We start from the raw sequence: 7769 nt of genomic DNA on the forward strand, positions 1-7769 counted from the left end.
ATGATTGCTTGTTCTATTTCTGTAAGGTACATCGTTGGGATTTTAATTGGAATTGCATTGAATCTGTATAGCACTTTTGGTAGTATGGCCATTTTGACAATATTAATTCTGCCTATCCAGGAACATGGGAGATCTTTCCATCTTCTAAGGTGTTCTTTAATTTCTTTCTTTAGTGTTCTGTAGTTCTCATTGTAGAGGTCTTTCACCTCTTTTGTGAGATTGATTCCCAAGTATTTTATTTTTTTTGAGGCTATTGTGAATGGGGTAGTTTTTCTAACTTCTCTTTCTGAAGATTCATCACTTATGTATAAAAATGCATTAGATTTATGAGCATTGATCTTATATCCTGCTACTTTACTAAATTCACTTATGAGTTCTAAGAGTTTTCTGGTGGAATTTCCTGGTTCCTCTAAGTATATAATCATATCATCAGCAAATAGGGATAGTTTGAGTTCTTCTTTTCCTATTCGTATCCCTTTAATTTCTTTGGTCTGTCTAATTGCTCTGACTAGAGTTTCAAGGACGACATTGAATAGGAGTGGTGAGAGAGGGCATCCCTGCCTTGTTCCAGATTTTAGAGGGAATGCTTTCAGTTTTTCACCATTAAGAATGATATTAGCCATGGGCTTAGCACAGATGGCCTTTACAATGTTAAAGAACGTTCCCACTATCCCTATTTTTTCTAGTGTTTTGAGCATGAAGGGGTGCTGTATTTTATCAAATGTTTTTTCTGCATCTATCGAAATAATCATGTGATTCTTGACTTTAAGTCTGTTGATATGGCTTATTACATTTATTGATTTGCTGATGTTGAACCAACCTTGCATCCCTGGGATGAAACCCACTTGATCATGGTGCACTATCTTTTTAATATGTTTTTGTATGCGATTTGCTAAAATTTTGTTCAGAATTTTTGCGTCAATGTTCATTAAGGATATTGGTCTGAAATTTTCTTTCCTCATGTGTCTCTGTCTGGTTTAGGTATCAGGGTGATATTGGCTTCATAGGATGAGTTTGGGAGGGTTCCCTCCTCTTCTATTTCATGGAATATTTTGAAAAGTATTGGAATGAGCTCTTCTTTAAAGGTTTTGTAGAACTCGGCTGAGAAACCATCAGGTCCTGGACTTTTCTTTGTTGGTAGGCTTTTGATGACTTCATCTATTTCATTACTTGAAATTGGTCTATTTAAATTGTGTATGTCCTCCTTGTTTAGTTTAGGCAATTCATACGTCTGTAGAAACTTGTTGATGTCTTCGAAATTTTCTATTTTGTTGGAGTATAGATTTTCAAAATAGCTTCTAATTATGTTTTGTATTTCAATTGTGTCTGTTGTGATACTTCCTTGTTCATTTCGAATTTTGGTGATTTGGGTTCTCTCTTGTCTTCTCTTTGCTAGTGTGGCTAAAGGTTTATCAATCTGTTTGTTTTTTCGAAGAACCAACTATTTATTTTGTCAATTTTTTGTATTGTTTCTTTTGTTTCAATTTCGTTGATTTCAGCTCTGAGTTTAACTATTTCCTGTCTTCTAGTACTTTTGGTGTTGGTCTGTTCTTCTTTTTTTAGGGCTTTGAGCTGTAGTGTTAGGTCGTTTATTTGTTGAGTTTTGCTTCTTTTATTGAATGCGCTCCATGAAATAAATTTTCCTCTAAGTACTGCTTTCATAGTGTCCCAGAGATTTTGATATGATGTTTCTTTGTTCTCATTTACCTCTAAGAATTTTTTAATTTCCTTCCTAATATCTTGTTATCCATTCATCATATAATAGCATATTGTTTAATCTCCAGGTGTTGGAGTAATTTCTGTTTTTTACTCTTTCATTTATTTCTAATTTCAATCCATTATGATCTGATAAAATACGAGGAAGTGTCTCTATTTTCTTGTATTTGCTAACATTAGCTTTGTGGCATAATATATGGTCTATTTTAGAGAAGGATCCATGTGCTGCTGAGAAGAAAGTGTATTCGCTCTTGGTTGGATGGTATATTCTATAAATGTCTCTTAAGTCTAAATTATTGATTGTGTTATTGAGATCTATGGTTTCTTTGTTCAATTTTTGTTTGGAAGATCTGTCCAATGGTGAGAGAGGCATGTTAAAATCACCTAGTATTATTGTATTGTGGTCTATTTGGTTTCTGAGATTGAGAAGGATTTGTTTGACATACATGGGTGAGCCACTGTTTGGGGCATAGATATTTATGATTGTTATGTCTTGCTGATTTATGGTTCCCTTAAGCAGTATGAAATGTCCTTCTTTATCCCTTCTGACTAACTTTGGCTTGAAGTCCACTTTATCTGAAATGAGGATGGATACCCCAGCTTTTTTGCTGGGTCCATGTGCATGGTAAGTTTTTTCCCATCCTTTCACCTTTAGTCTTTGGGTATCTCTTTCTAAGAGATGAGTCTCTTGCAGGCAACATATTGTTGGATCTTTCTTTTTTATCCAATCTGCCAGTCTATGTCTTTTGATTGATGAATTCAGGCCATTAATATTCAGGGTTATTATTGAGATATGATTTGTATTCCCGGTCATTTGACTCATTTTATTCATTTATTTGTTTATTTTTGACACGACTTGGTTCCTCTTTATTTGAGAGTTCCTTTAGGATAGCTCCTCCCTTTGCTGATTTGCTTCTTTGTTTTTCATCTCTTCTTCATGGAATATTTTGCTGAGAATGTACTGTAATGCTGGCTTTCTTTTTGTATATTCTTTTAGCTTTTGTTTATCATGGAAGGATTTTTTTTCGTCATCAAATCTGAAGGTAAGTTTTGCTGTGTATAGGATTCTTGGTTGGCATCCATTTTCTTTTAGGGCTTGAAAAATGTTATTCCAGGCCCTTCTAGCTTTTAAGGTCTGGTTTGAAAAATCTGCTGATATCTGTATTGGTTTCTCCCTGAATGTAATTTGGTTCTTTTCTCTCACAGCCTTTAAGATTCTGTCTTTATTTTGTATGTTAGGTATTTTCATTATAATGTGCCTTGGTGTGGGTCTGTTGTAATTTTGTGTATTTGGAGTCCTATAAGCCTCTTGAACTTGATTTTCCATTTCATTCTTCAGATTTGGGAAATTTTCTGAAATAATCTCATTGAATATTTTGTTCATTCCTTTGGTTTGTTTCTCTAAGCCTTCCTCAATCCCAATAATTCTCAAATTTGGTCTTTTCATGATATCCCATAGTTCTTGCAGATTCTGTTTATGATTTCTTACCATCTTCTCTGTTTGTTCGACTTTGTTTTCAAGGTTAAATATTTTGTCTTCAATATCTGAGGTTCTGTCTTCCAGGTGTTCTATCCTATTGGTTGTGCTTTCTATGGAGTTCTTAATTTGTTTTTTTTTGTTTCCTTCATTTCAAGGATTTCTGTTTGGTTTTTTTTCAATATCTCTAACTCTTTATTGAAATGGTCTTTTGCTTCCTGTATTTGCTCTTTTAACTGTCGATTGGTGCGTTCATTCAATGCCTGCATTTGCTCTTTCATTTCATCGTTTGCTTCCCTTATCATGTTAATTATGTACATTCTGAACTCCCTTTCTGACATTTCTTCTGCCATGCTGTCATTGGATTTTATTGATGTAACATCCAGATTTGTTTGAGGCATTTTCTTCCCTTGTTTTCTCATGTCGTTCAGGTATCAGTGGACTGCTGAGATGTTGCAGATTTCCTCTATTGACTTATAATGTCCCTGAAGATTGCTAGTGTATCCCCTCTTATCCTTCAGTAGCCTGAAGTCTTAGAGGAAGTTGATACTGCGGTGCTCCCCAAGGAAGCTGCCTCTCTAGGGGTGGTGGTCTTCAGGTGGGGTATATTCCCTGCTAGTGGGCAGAGGTGCCTCTACTTGTTGACCAATGGTCATCTAAAGGGGAACTAGGCTGCGGGCTGAGGCAAGGCCTGTTTGGGCCTCTGTCTCTGGTTTTACTGTCCTTGTGGGAAAACCTCACCCGGCGGGGAAGACTCACCCGGTGGGGAGGTCTTGCTGGTCAGTTCCCCTCCTAGAGGTTCCCCTCAGTCCACAACTACCGCCTGGGCAGGGCAGCCTTCCCAGGCAACGTTCCCAGGGGCCCGGACCTACCTCCTGGGCTTGGGAGCCGCACCCTTCGCAGACGAGTCTCCTTAGGTTGTCCCTCCTTAGAGAAGGTGCCCGCAGTCCTGGAACCTTCGCTCCGTCCCTCAGCTTGTCTTTGTGTAGCTCTTTCAAGAAAAGGTGTCTAGGTCCCCGGACTGGACCGTGCTTTGCACCTAATCGCCTGGCTATGTGACCCGTCCTCTGAGCAGTCACTTGGAGCCTCGTACATATGCTCCAAGCCCCAGTGACCCGCCGCTCGTCTCTTCCTCCAGGCAGCCACCCGGTGTTCTGTGTGGGCACTTGGAGACCAAGCAACTCACTGCGCACCTCCACCTCCTCGGGACAGCCCCCTCACCATTGTTCAGGCGGTTGCTGAGTCCAAAGAGCTCGCCGCCCAACTCTTTCTCTGGCAGCATCCGGAGCCCCGGCAGATTGCTCCAAAACCAAGCGGTGTGCTGCACGGTCTCCTCTGCAAAGTTCCCCCGCTGTCCGTGTTTACTGCTCCAGTGGGGGGAGGGGTGTCTCGCCGAGCCACTCTACTTCACAAAGTTCCCTGTGTTCCGGGGCTACCGCCCCATCTGGGACACCTCCCCAATGGGAGAAACTCACCCGGCGGCTTTGAGTTGGTCCCAAGTCACTCACTGTCTCCTCTTTTGAATCTTGAGTCCTGGAGCAACATGAAATGCAGCTGCCCTCTAGTCCGCCATCTTGAAATGACTTTCCTGCTTTTGATAACACATTCACCTTAATGTTTGGAAGCATTTATTTCATTATCAGTTTGCTGGCTCTGATTTTGAGTATGTAGCCCAGACCTGGTCAGTCGAGGGTTCTCCCTTCTGGTTACAGTTGGATGAAAACATAACTCAAGTTAACCAATTCAGTGAGTCTCAATTCTTGAACTTTTCTGGAACTTTTTCTTATGTTGATTAACTGCAAAAAGGATCATGCATAAATCTGATAGTGTTAGGATGCTCCATGTGGAAATAAATTGATCAAATGGGTTCAAAATGGAGGAAAGTTACATACAATATGGAGAAAAAAATGAGTTCTGTTAGCTCTGTTGGAGAAGTCACAATACCTTCCCTTGCCTTCTTCAAATGTGGAGCGTACCAACTTTTCTTTTTACCTAGGCCAGTTTAGATTTGTGTTTACGCTTCACCTGAAATTGCTCAAATTCTCCTTGAAATGTCTGAGGAGGGGTTAAAGTTCCATGAGCCCACCATGAGGAAGTGTGACTAATGTGGACTAAAACACAAATAAGAGTCAAGTTACAAAGTTGCCTGAAGTTAGCAAAGGAGGTCCACTAACCAAAGGCCAAGAAGTGGGCAGAGATAAACTGCATCTGTTGCCATAGTTTAGAAATAATCAAGGAAAAAAATTGTAGACAAGTGTTCTATTACTATGGTATTTGGTCATGCCTCAACAGCTCAATTTGACAAACCAGTGGAGTAAATGTTCTGTGGGTAGCAGCCTGGAGTCTCTCAGATGGACATCTGTGAGGTACAATAGATCAAATATCCAAATGAGGGGTTTTGATAAGAATTAGCCAAGGAAGAGTTTTTCTATAAAATATCTTGAAAACTCAGCAGGTCAGCATTTCTTGTGAAGTAGAAAGAGGATTTCGGCTAAATAGGACAAATTTGTTCCCCACCTCTCAGGTGCCTGTCATTGCCTTGAAAGGACATTCAGAACCACCTTCATTCAGCATGTTGGTGGTTCAGGTTTGTTTTTCTCTGATCGAATCTGTGAACTGTAATTGGTTATGAGTCTCCCTTTGAGCAAAGCCTGCCTTTTTCTGTAGGAGCCTATTACGGTACAGCCAGAGGCTCTGTACAGGATTCTTCAATCTTCTGTGGCTGCTGCCTGAGTCGTAATTAAAAGTTAGTTGTAAAATGCCACATAAATTGGTCAAACTATTATCCACTCAGCTTAGGTTCTAAGAGAAATATATTTTTGGCTTATAATATGTAGGTCATTAAAAAAATGAAAAAGAATGAAAGACGCTTTTGACTGTAACTCATTTATATTTTATAGAACAAATGCCTCAGCACTTATATTTTACTCAGTTTTTAATTAAATCATGCATCCAGTTTTATGTAACTATGAATAAGTCAAAGTATTTCTATGAAGCCTTTCTCTGCTTCATCAACTTTTATAGAGTCCATGAGAGTAATTTTTAAACTTTTGCTGGGATGTGTTTGCTGGGATACTTGGTATAGAGTGAACATCCCTTTGAACAGTTCGATACTTAAACTTGACTCTTTTTTTTGGGTGGCAATCAACTTTACTTTCCATCCTAATTCCAAATAACCTAAGCATCTCTACCTGATTTGTAGGGCTCATTATGTCCTGGAATTATTTCAGTCAGTATGTTTTCAGTCAACCCAAATGAAGCCAGATTAAGTAAGAAGAGGAAGAAAAGGACAAAGAGCAGGAAGGAGGAGAATTTAAGAATGAGGGAGTCAGCATTAGGTACACAGGATCCTGCAGTGCTACCTTCTAGTACATGCTCCTCACCCCACAACCCTCTGTTCCTCCCTCTGCAAGTTGGCAACGAACTGAGGGTAAGTCAAAGATCACACTATTTTATGTTAGTTCAATGATTGATAAAATGATTTTAAAATAATGCTAATGCAAGAAGTGTGGTTGACAAAACTTCCTTTTAGTATGCCACAAATATAATATAAAAGTGTTTATTTTAGTGGGTACCACTAAGATCTCAACACTAATGTTAATGGTCACAAAATAATTCTGGTTACTATAATCAACGCACCACCTCAGTTCAGCAGTGTTTATGTAAACATGTGTACATACAACGTGCATGTACGTGCACACACACACACACACACACACACACACATACTTCTCATTCATATAACTTCTCATTCATATAACTCCTGTGCAGATGTTCCTGGCCAGTGGATAGCATTTCTTCATTTGGGAATTTGGGTATTGAGGACTTTCTATCTGATTACTCTACTGTCTCTAACAGTTTGGAAAGTTTTGCCTCTGACAATTGGATGAAGCTTGGACAAAAATATAATAGGACATATCCTATTTTATTAAACACAATAGTGCTCAACTCTGAAAGATAAATACATCAAAATAACTTGTATTCCTTTGGCAAGAACCCCTCTAGATACAGGAAAGAAACGTAGCTTCTAGATACCCAACTGCTTCCCAGCTATAGGGGCACACTTTGTGTGTTTTTGGTAGGCAGCTATCGACATCTAGCACTACATTGTATTAAATATGACTCCAGGAAGCTGATTTTTGAGTTTCAAAGGGCTATGATGCTTAGTGTCAACAAAATTGGCAGCAATATAAATAAACTGGGCAGCCAATTATTTTTTCTGCAGCAAAAGCAAAATAAAACAAATATCAATAATTGTGGAGCCCAGGACCTGGTTTCCTTTTCATTATTTTATTTCTCTTTCCTCTTTCTTACTACTTATGTAATTTTTTTTTTTGTTTTAAAATTACCTGGAAATTAAACCTACTTCAAGCAGGATAGTATAAGTGATACAACAGACTTCTTATGATTTTTCTCAAACCTTAAATAATTCTTTTATTGCTTTTGAAAATATTTTTACACTAAGGTAAAGTTAGATAGGATGAAGGAGTCCTGGTGTGCTATTGCACAGTAGAGTAACTGTGGATATCAATAATGTATATTTCAAAGGTTCAAAAGATTTTTGAATGTTTTTACA

Source organism: Sciurus carolinensis, chromosome 6 (assembly GCF_902686445.1).
Source record: "Sciurus carolinensis chromosome 6, mSciCar1.2, whole genome shotgun sequence".
In the NCBI taxonomy this organism is placed as follows: Eukaryota; Metazoa; Chordata; class Mammalia; order Rodentia; family Sciuridae; genus Sciurus; species Sciurus carolinensis.